This window comes from Mytilus galloprovincialis, chromosome 9, assembly GCF_965363235.1.
Source record: "Mytilus galloprovincialis chromosome 9, xbMytGall1.hap1.1, whole genome shotgun sequence".
NCBI classification, from domain to species: Eukaryota; Metazoa; Mollusca; class Bivalvia; order Mytilida; family Mytilidae; genus Mytilus; species Mytilus galloprovincialis.
Window position 1 is genome coordinate 84,533,827 of NC_134846.1, and position 9,260 is coordinate 84,543,086.

Here is a 9,260-nt window from a genome sequence, read left to right on the forward strand (position 1 = left end):
CTGCACCATATGCGCATTTCGACAATACATATCTCTTCAGTGATGCTCGTGGCCAAAATATATGAAATCCAAAGCTTATATAAAAGATGAAGATCTATAATCCAAAAGGTCCAAAAAGTATAGCTAAATCCGTGAAAGGAATCAGAGCTTTGCATGAGGGAGATACATTCCTTTATTTATAATAATTTCTAATATTTTGTAACAGCAAATTTTAATAACACAAACAAATCCGTCTTCTTATATCTATTATTCTGCTCATTATTAGTTTATGATATGTTCTAAACATTCAAGCATTTTTCTTTGCAATGAGTACAGAGGGGATAAGTTTAATTATATACAGCCTCACACATTAATAACTGCTGTTTCCTTTGAATCTTAAATAAGAAATAAGATAATACAAATGTTTGCGTTATTTCGCAAAGTTTTGCGTAACATCGCAAAGGTTTGCGTAATATCGCAAATGTTTGAGTTACAACGCAAACATAGGAAGAACTTTTAAAAAAATGTTGTGTGGCGCTAATACGCTTCTGTACGATACTGATAATTTTTCACGAAAATTTGCATACAAGCTGTTTTTCACATAAGCAATTCAAATATGTGTGCTACTTGAAGAGATAAAAGGGTTTTTGTGGGTTTCGTGTTGCTTGGTCTTTAGTTTTCTATGTTGTGTCTTGTGTACTATTATTTGTATATTTGTCTTTTTCTTTTTTAGCAATGGCGTTGTCAGTTTATTTTCAATCTATGTGTTTGAATATCCCTTTGGTATCTTTCGCTCCTCTTTTAGTTTTTATACAACCGCAAAAATGTTTAAGGTTGCGTATAATGCTATAATGTTGTCGTCGGCGTCGTCGTCTGTGTCTGCGTCCTCATCCTAAGACACATTTGGTTTCCGGACAATAACTTTAGTTCAATGGATCTCTAATAAGTTTTACAAGATTTAATACCACAAGGGGAAGTTCGGGATTGATTTTGGCAATTATAGTACCAAAAGTGTGGGTATTATGGGACAAAAGGGGCCAAATCCAAGCATGTTTGTAGTTTCTTAAAAATATCTTGTGTGTAAGTGTACGAATCTCTCTAAAATTGTACAACAATGTTCCAGACCACAAAGGGAATCTATGATTGAGTAAAGAGGTGATTGATTCAAAGGGGTATACAAAAGATTTTCTAAAATTTTAGGGATGTTTCACATTTTTTTCTTCATAATTTTCGAAATTTCTAAATTTTTTTGAAAAGTTTCAAGCAGAAATCTTTAATTGCACAGTATAAGATAAGATAAGATAAAAATTTTATTAATCTAATCAAGAACCCATAAAGGGCATCATTTTACAACACAATATGATTGGAAAAAGCAAAACACAAAACTAATACCACATACTATAACGTTATGGACAGGATCAGAGCTAACACAACATGTGTTTTATATAACTATTATATTAAATCTTATAACAATAAAATATTATATTATTTCATAAATCTGGATCTTATTTCTAAACCTTTAATAATGTAGTTTCCTAGGCACATGAGAGTTGGTAAATGCTAATTTGAAAACAGCCAGAAATATTTCTTATCATTAGGTAGTTCTTTAAAATTAGAACAAAAAGTGATAACTTTATCAAATAATAATTTCCTCTGTTCATTATATAATGGACAATTTACTGTAAAGTGAATTTGATCCATGTGATAAGCAGTGATGACATAGACGTTGAGTTCTCTATTTTTTACTATATCTATCTTTCTCAATTCTAAGATCATGAGCACTTATTCTCATTTTACATATAGCTCTTCTTATACTAAAATCTTTAAATTGATAAATAAGCCTCCTTTACAAAGTCAGTCTTGAGGTTGAAATAATTTTCTAATTTACTATTACCTTGTGATAAGGTTTCAGATCTTTTGACCAACCAAAATGTTTTAAAACTATTACAAAGTTTACCTTTTACAAATTTAATTAATTTATTGAGCTTTGTATCTAAATTTTGTATATCAAGTGATTAAAGTACATATCTCATAGATGAATACCAACAATTAATGTTTTCTGCATCTAAAATTTTATTACAAACATAAGCATCATAAAGTAACCCTTCGTCCAATTTGTTAAGCCTGTGTACATATTTTACCATAGATATAATGATAGAAAATAAAGAGGAAATCTTGCAACCTCTGATAACACTGCTAAATTTGAGGCTTTCTTATTTACACCAAGAATATACTTTAAATATCTGAAATGTGATTTTTCCAAATAATCATTTATGTAGATTGATTCAAATAGATAATCACTTTTTTTCTTGCAAGCAGCAGAGTTAATTTTAAATGAACCCCAAATTTCACTACAATATAATAAAATTGGTTTTATTGTGTGATCATATAAATGAATTGCAGTATCAATACTTGGATTACAAGCTGACATGGATTTTTGTAATTTAAATTTTGCCTTTAAGGATTTTTTGAATAGCTCTTCTTTCCCCTGTTGAAAAAGACAACTAGAAGTAAAGACTATCCCTAAATATTTGCATTTATTAACACATTTTATAGCCTCTTTATCAAAATAAAGTGATTCCTTCAAAAATTTTCCAGGCTTATTAAAAATTAAAACTTTTGTTTTGGACAAGTTTACATCTAGACACCAGTCAATACAATAAGTATGCAATATATCAAGTCGGTCTTGAAGACCTTTTTTAGTGTTTGATAATACAATAATGTCATGTGCGTACATAAGACAATCAATTCTACGCCCATTGATATCAACAGCATCTGGACTTGGCTCAAATTTTGGAGGCAGATCGTTAATGAAAAGCTTAAATAAGTTTGGACTTAGAAAATCCCCTTGTCTCACCCCAACTAGCGAGCTGAAAGATGGTGTTAATAGTGCGGTGACTGAAGGCAGATTTTTTTGAATTTAATCTCCCCACCGAACACACACCTATATAATATATCATTGGAAAGAGGAAATCGTGTACTATAATAATATGCCTGTCGTCAGGACTTGATATGGTCACATTTTTTTTTAATTGAGGTCAAAGGTCATATGTAAAAATCTGTGAAAATTTGGGAGGGTTTCAATTTTGACATTTTTTTCTATTTCTATACTCTACCTAAATACAAATGATGCTGTTTTGGCTTTAGTAATGTTTGTTATTATACATAAAACCTTAATCATTGAGATTTTTTTATCAAAAAAAATCATAAAACGACGTTTTATAAACAAAACTTCAAATATCAAGTTTTCAACCTATCAAATGTTTAGAGCACCTTAACCTTATGAAAAATTTTAATTTCAGGTAAACATCAAGTGTCATGCAGGACATTACTTTAAAATTATTTTTTAAACTATCATATTGGGTGAGGTATCAAACCAAAACAATAGAACACTACCGTCAAATATGACCTCAAATTGAATTTGCGGATACTTCAGTTTTTTTTAAGACTACTCGCTGCTTTTGGTTCTTTTTTCACAATTATGACTGCTTTCATAGTATTATCTGTTGTTGTATATTTTACTCTGGTTAATATCTATTACATTATAGGTTTTGTACCTATATCCCCCCTTTTTTTCCTTTCAACGTACCACAAACTTCAAAAGTATTCCATATAAATAAAAGAAGATGTGATATGATTGCAAATGAGACAACTCTCCAAATGAGACCAAATAAGACATAAATTAACAATTATAGGCCCCGTACGGGCTTCAACAATGAGTAAAATTCATACTGCATAGTCTTCAATTCCCGAAATGAATAATGTAAAACAAACGAAAAATCTAACGGCCTGATTAATGTACAAAATAAATAAGAAAGAAACAAATATAGTATATAGAAACAAACGACAAACACTACATTACCGTCTCGTGACTTGAAACAGACACATACAGAATGCGGCGGGGTTTAATTTTTTAAAGGGCGCGCCAACACTCCCTAACCTGGGGGCTGGGACCGTGTGTACTAGTGCAACAAGCTTTATACCAAATCAACTGTACATCTTCTTTTTCATCAACCGGCACAAAACATGTTTTAATATTTCTACACGTTTCACTCATGACCACAGGTCTGCACATGAAAGGTTCTGCTCAAAGCAAACACGTTATTTTGAATTTTTCTTTACAAGTACAGACATGGTATTGTAGGAAGATTGTAAGATTTAACAGAGATCTAAAAGGGGATTTAGGAAGGTGTGATGACATCCATGCATATGCTTGTCTGCAAAGATGCTGGGGATACATTATACGAGACGTACACACTATCTTGAATGCGCTCAATTTCATGGTTAGCAACACATTAGATAGCGTCGCACTTTACTTTAAGAAGCATAACATCCATTGGCATTCAAAGTTTCAACAAGGTGTTTTGAACCAAACTCATGGTACATTTTTAAAGCCAATCCTAAATGAAAAGGAGTAAAAACAAATTGGCCACACAAACGATTGACTCAACTCAACAATTGCTTAGCATTTACGCAATTTCTCTGGTGCCATTTCCTGAGAATAGTCTTGGCTGTATGCAGTTTCATCGAGTAACCATAAAATGAATTGCAATAAATACGAAGGCATTGACTGAATTGAAGAAGGAAGAGACAGTTCATCCGAAGTTGGGTATTCTTCTGTAGAGTTTCGATGCCTTTTCTAAGAACACTTGCAGCGGAATGAAATATCTATCCGTTATATGTGTCTTTTACAGTTGACATTGAGATTTTGAGGTCAGTTTTCAATTGACTAGCAGCTGATATGGCATCTCAAATAGTTATTTTTCAACTAAATATTATGTTATATTTGCCTTGAACTTATTGAAGTTGTTTGACAACCGAACTTCTATAGAAATCAATGAGTATAGACTTGCATTTTACAAGTAGAATATTTAAATTAGAATCAGCCGGAAGAAAAGATCTATATTTATCAAGTAACGGTGTCATGAGGAATGACCATTAAATCGTTGTCAATAGCCAAAATAAAAATAGTAAAAGCAGTATCGTGATCTGAGATATCTGCTTCCACGCGTTTTGATTTTTTTTTTTTTTTTTTTTCGTTTTTAGCAAATAATTTGTTATGCAACCAAAATGACAGAGTGCTTGGAGTTTAGAAGATGGACGGGAAACTATTCCAACTTTAACTTTATCTGACACGGATAAAACATTCTTAATACGCTCATCTGATTCAAACTTGAGTAGTTTTTGATCTTTCTAAGATGTTTTGTTGCAAAAAAATATACAAGCGCTCCAGTTGAATTCTAGAACGCGTATAAATACCCGAAACTGAGGGACAACAGTCCGATAATTGCATGTCGTCATTAAATAACAGATTAGAAGCTTCCTCGCTCTTAAAGGGGGAACAAATATGTTTACTTTTGTAACTTTTGTAGCATGAACGATGATAAATTGCATGCACGGTGTTCGTCAAATTAACAGCTATCGCATCATGGAAAGATTTTGATGTTCACCTCATCCAGGCTTTTATTCAATGCAGATACAAAAATTGACTTCCCTATACTGGTAAATTGACTCAAAATTTCAGTCGAGGTTTTTTTTGGCATATTAAGCACTGCATAAAATTTGTCTTTGGAATTAGTGGAGCAAGTTGCAACGGACTTGACATAACACGGAATATTTACTGAAACTATCCGTCAATTATTTTGATTTTACAATAAGACTTTTCTGACAAAGTATATTTGATGTTTTATAACAAAAAATCATAGAATATAAACATATACAAACAAAGTAAGTGGCATATATCAGTGCACTTTAATTGAAAATATGTGTATATAATAGCGAAAAAGGTAGTAATTTTATATATCAGTTGAGAGCAAAATTATTGACTAACACACAAAATGTGACGGAAGGCAAGTGATTAAGTTCCGTGTTGAAACTGAAGTTTTTTACGCCATTCTTTTTCCATTGATTTCTTAAGGTTTTTTACATATTTTAGTTCCGAAATTTTTATCACTTATTAGTTTTATGAAATACTATATGCTTAAGATATTATAGGATACTTTTTATTACTACTATGAACTAAAGTTTGTATCTGAATTTGCAATTAAAATTACCTCAATTTTAATCAGTCCAAACTTCGCAAATTTTATAGATTAGAAGAAAATAAAATACTGAATAGAATATTTTGACATATGAAAATAGCTTCAGGAAAAACTATTTCAATTAAATGTAAGCAAACATACACAATTTTTCATTATGGAAAAGGGGGGTTGAAACTCTTCAATATACCACTAGTCATTAAAACGACTTTTTAGAAAAATGTGACCGTACGAAATTCTGACGACAGGGCAAAAACTAAAGAAGACATATTTGTCTTTAAGTTAAGACCATTTTTAGCCGTGTGTTATTTGGGGAGATTAAACTCGCGATCTAGACGACTTTTTACACTTCTGTCACCGCACTATAATACATTGCCCACTTTCACAGACATTTCATTCTTGCTGTACATATCTTTTAAAATAGTATAAAATTTTCCAGATATGTTATTTTCCAATAATTTATATTTAATAACACAGTGTATGACCCTGTCGAAAGCCTTTTTAAAGTCCACAAAGCAAGCATAAATTTTTCCCCCTTTTTTGTTAGTATATATATTTGTCTAATATGGTTTTTAAAACAAACATATGATCAGATGTTCTACTCTTTTTTGAAAAACCAATCTGACATGGATGAATTATATTATTTTTATCAAGTCTTTTATTAAGAACTCTGTTAAATTATTTTCCATTGCATGAATTTATTGCTATGCCTCTGTAATTTGCAGGTTTACTAGGACTCCCTGCTTTTGGGCATAAATAAGATAATGACCATTTGCGAGGGTATGTTCCAGAGCAGAATACTAAATTAAAAAGTTTCTGCAAAACAGGCCCCTGATTTTAATATCTCACTAGAACACTCCCGAGATATCGCGGGTCCGTGACTGAATTAAAGTATATGTAGTGCGGTGGTTGTCGATCGCCACGGTTGGGCCATGTCTGTCATATTTGTTTTTCGTGAATTGTTTTGTTTAGCCGTTTGTTTTCTCAATTAAATTGTTTCATATTTTTCAATTCGCAGCTTTTTCTTTTGTAGTCGGTCGACATAAGGTATGGGGTTATCTCATTGTTGAAGTCTGTATAGTTCCCTATAATTGCTTACATCCACTATATTTGAACTTTGGTGGATGAATGTCTCAAAGGCAATCATACCACATCTCCTTATTTTTATTATTCGTATTGTTATCTTAGAAAGTCTTACTGATAAAAATACTACAATAGGTAACAATTTGACAATTTAGTAGTGTCAACCCTGTGATTATGACCCGTGTATATAGCATAATAATCCTGAATACACCGTTTGTTTGTGCACCTGTTAGATGCGGAACGTACAGATAAGGTAACAGGTGAATATACTATTGGTATCGGTATCGGACTCGACCCGGAACTTCTTAATTATTGGCAATATTAATTACGTGGAAAACAAAAGGGCCTGGAGTGGTGTAATTTTTAATCTACACCTTTGTACTATATTAGTTATATATAAAGTTGAATTCTTTGATTCGTCGTTTTTACGTGATGAAGGCTGACAAATTGGACCTCGTAATTTTAGTATTATAGATTTGGAATACCATCCAATCCTGCAGCTTTATTATTCTTTAGTTTATTTATAGCATCCAAAATTTCTTTTAAGGTTATTTTGTAATCTAGTTCACAAAAAGTTGGATTTTTTTCTAAATTTTTTACTTTCTTACTTATTTCCTCTAATCTGTCTTTAAATTTGTCAGAGTTAAAATTTAAAGATTGAAAATATGAAAACCAGACATTACTTTGAATAGAATTTTCTGGACCATCCGAAATGTCTTCTTTTAATTCTTTAATGAGATTTCAATAACTCTTTGGATTATTATCCCTTAAATTATCCAGACTGTCAAGAATGTTTTGTTTAAATTTCCTTTCTTTATATTTACGTAGCTTATTATACTCTCTATAACATTTATAGTAAGACCCTTTTACAATTGGGTCCCAAGTGTCTACAATCAAGTCTTCTGACACGATAACATAGTCAACCACACTACTATCCACTGCCTTCATACAAGTGTATTTACCATAAGAATCGCCCCACATTCTCCAATTTAAAATACGTAATTTGGACGCAATACACAAGTCCGGAAGTTGTTTACCTCTTGAATCTACTTTCATATCATAAGTAGATCTTTTTTCTTGAATAACATCACAACTATAATTATCATACATTGGTAGATGTGTATCAATAACATCATTAATTATAAAATCTGGCTCTGACCCTGTCCTTGCATTTAAGTCACCACACAATATAATACTACCTTGTTGACTAAACTTAATAATATCTTTTTCTATGTTTTCAAGTGTGTCGTCTTCTGATTGGTCAGCATAAAATGAAGTTGCAGGTATAATATATGCCAAACATAGAAATATATCTGTATTTAGATTAAAATAATGTTTATTAAATTGCAACCATTGATAATCTTTACATGTATTTGTTAACATCTTGATGCCCTTGCGAACTTCATATTTTATCAAAATACCTAGGCCCCCATAGTATCTAGAATTAGCTGATTGTGGTCTACAAATAGGGTAATAGTTAAAACCCTCAATATTGACTGTAGTGTTATAACCTACATGGGTCTCAGTTAATAGTACAACATCATAATTTCTTATTTCTTGAAGAAAAAAGGGATCTGTTATTTTATCATGGTGCTTTGAAATAAGCCCACCTATATTCCAAACACAAAATGTAATGTTGTGGAAAACATTATTTTTCTTTTGACTGGTCATAATTGCTCTTAATAAAAAAACTTAATTCCCTCTGACCACTTTTAAGGATATTGACGCTACCCATATCCACGACCCCGACTTTGATAATTGTTATAATTGTTGTGACCGCCACCACGATATCCACCACGACTACGATATCCACCACGTCCACGATATCCACCACGTCCACGATATCACCTCTTGATCCGTTATTCTATATACTTGAGTATATAGCGCAATAGATTTTTAAGATCTTTGACCAGAATTGTAATGTGTCAGAAACCTATATCATGTCAAACATTTGATCACAATTCAAATTCAGACGGTATCAAGCTTGACTATTGTGTCAAAACTTGACCCAACTGTTCAGGATTCAACCTTCAATGTATCAGGTTACGCTGAGTGAAGCATTTTATGCAATATATATATCACCATTAAATATTGATCAAGTGGTAGTAACAGACGAATTGTATTATGTAATAGAGCTGTCTTGTATTTTCTTCCAGGACT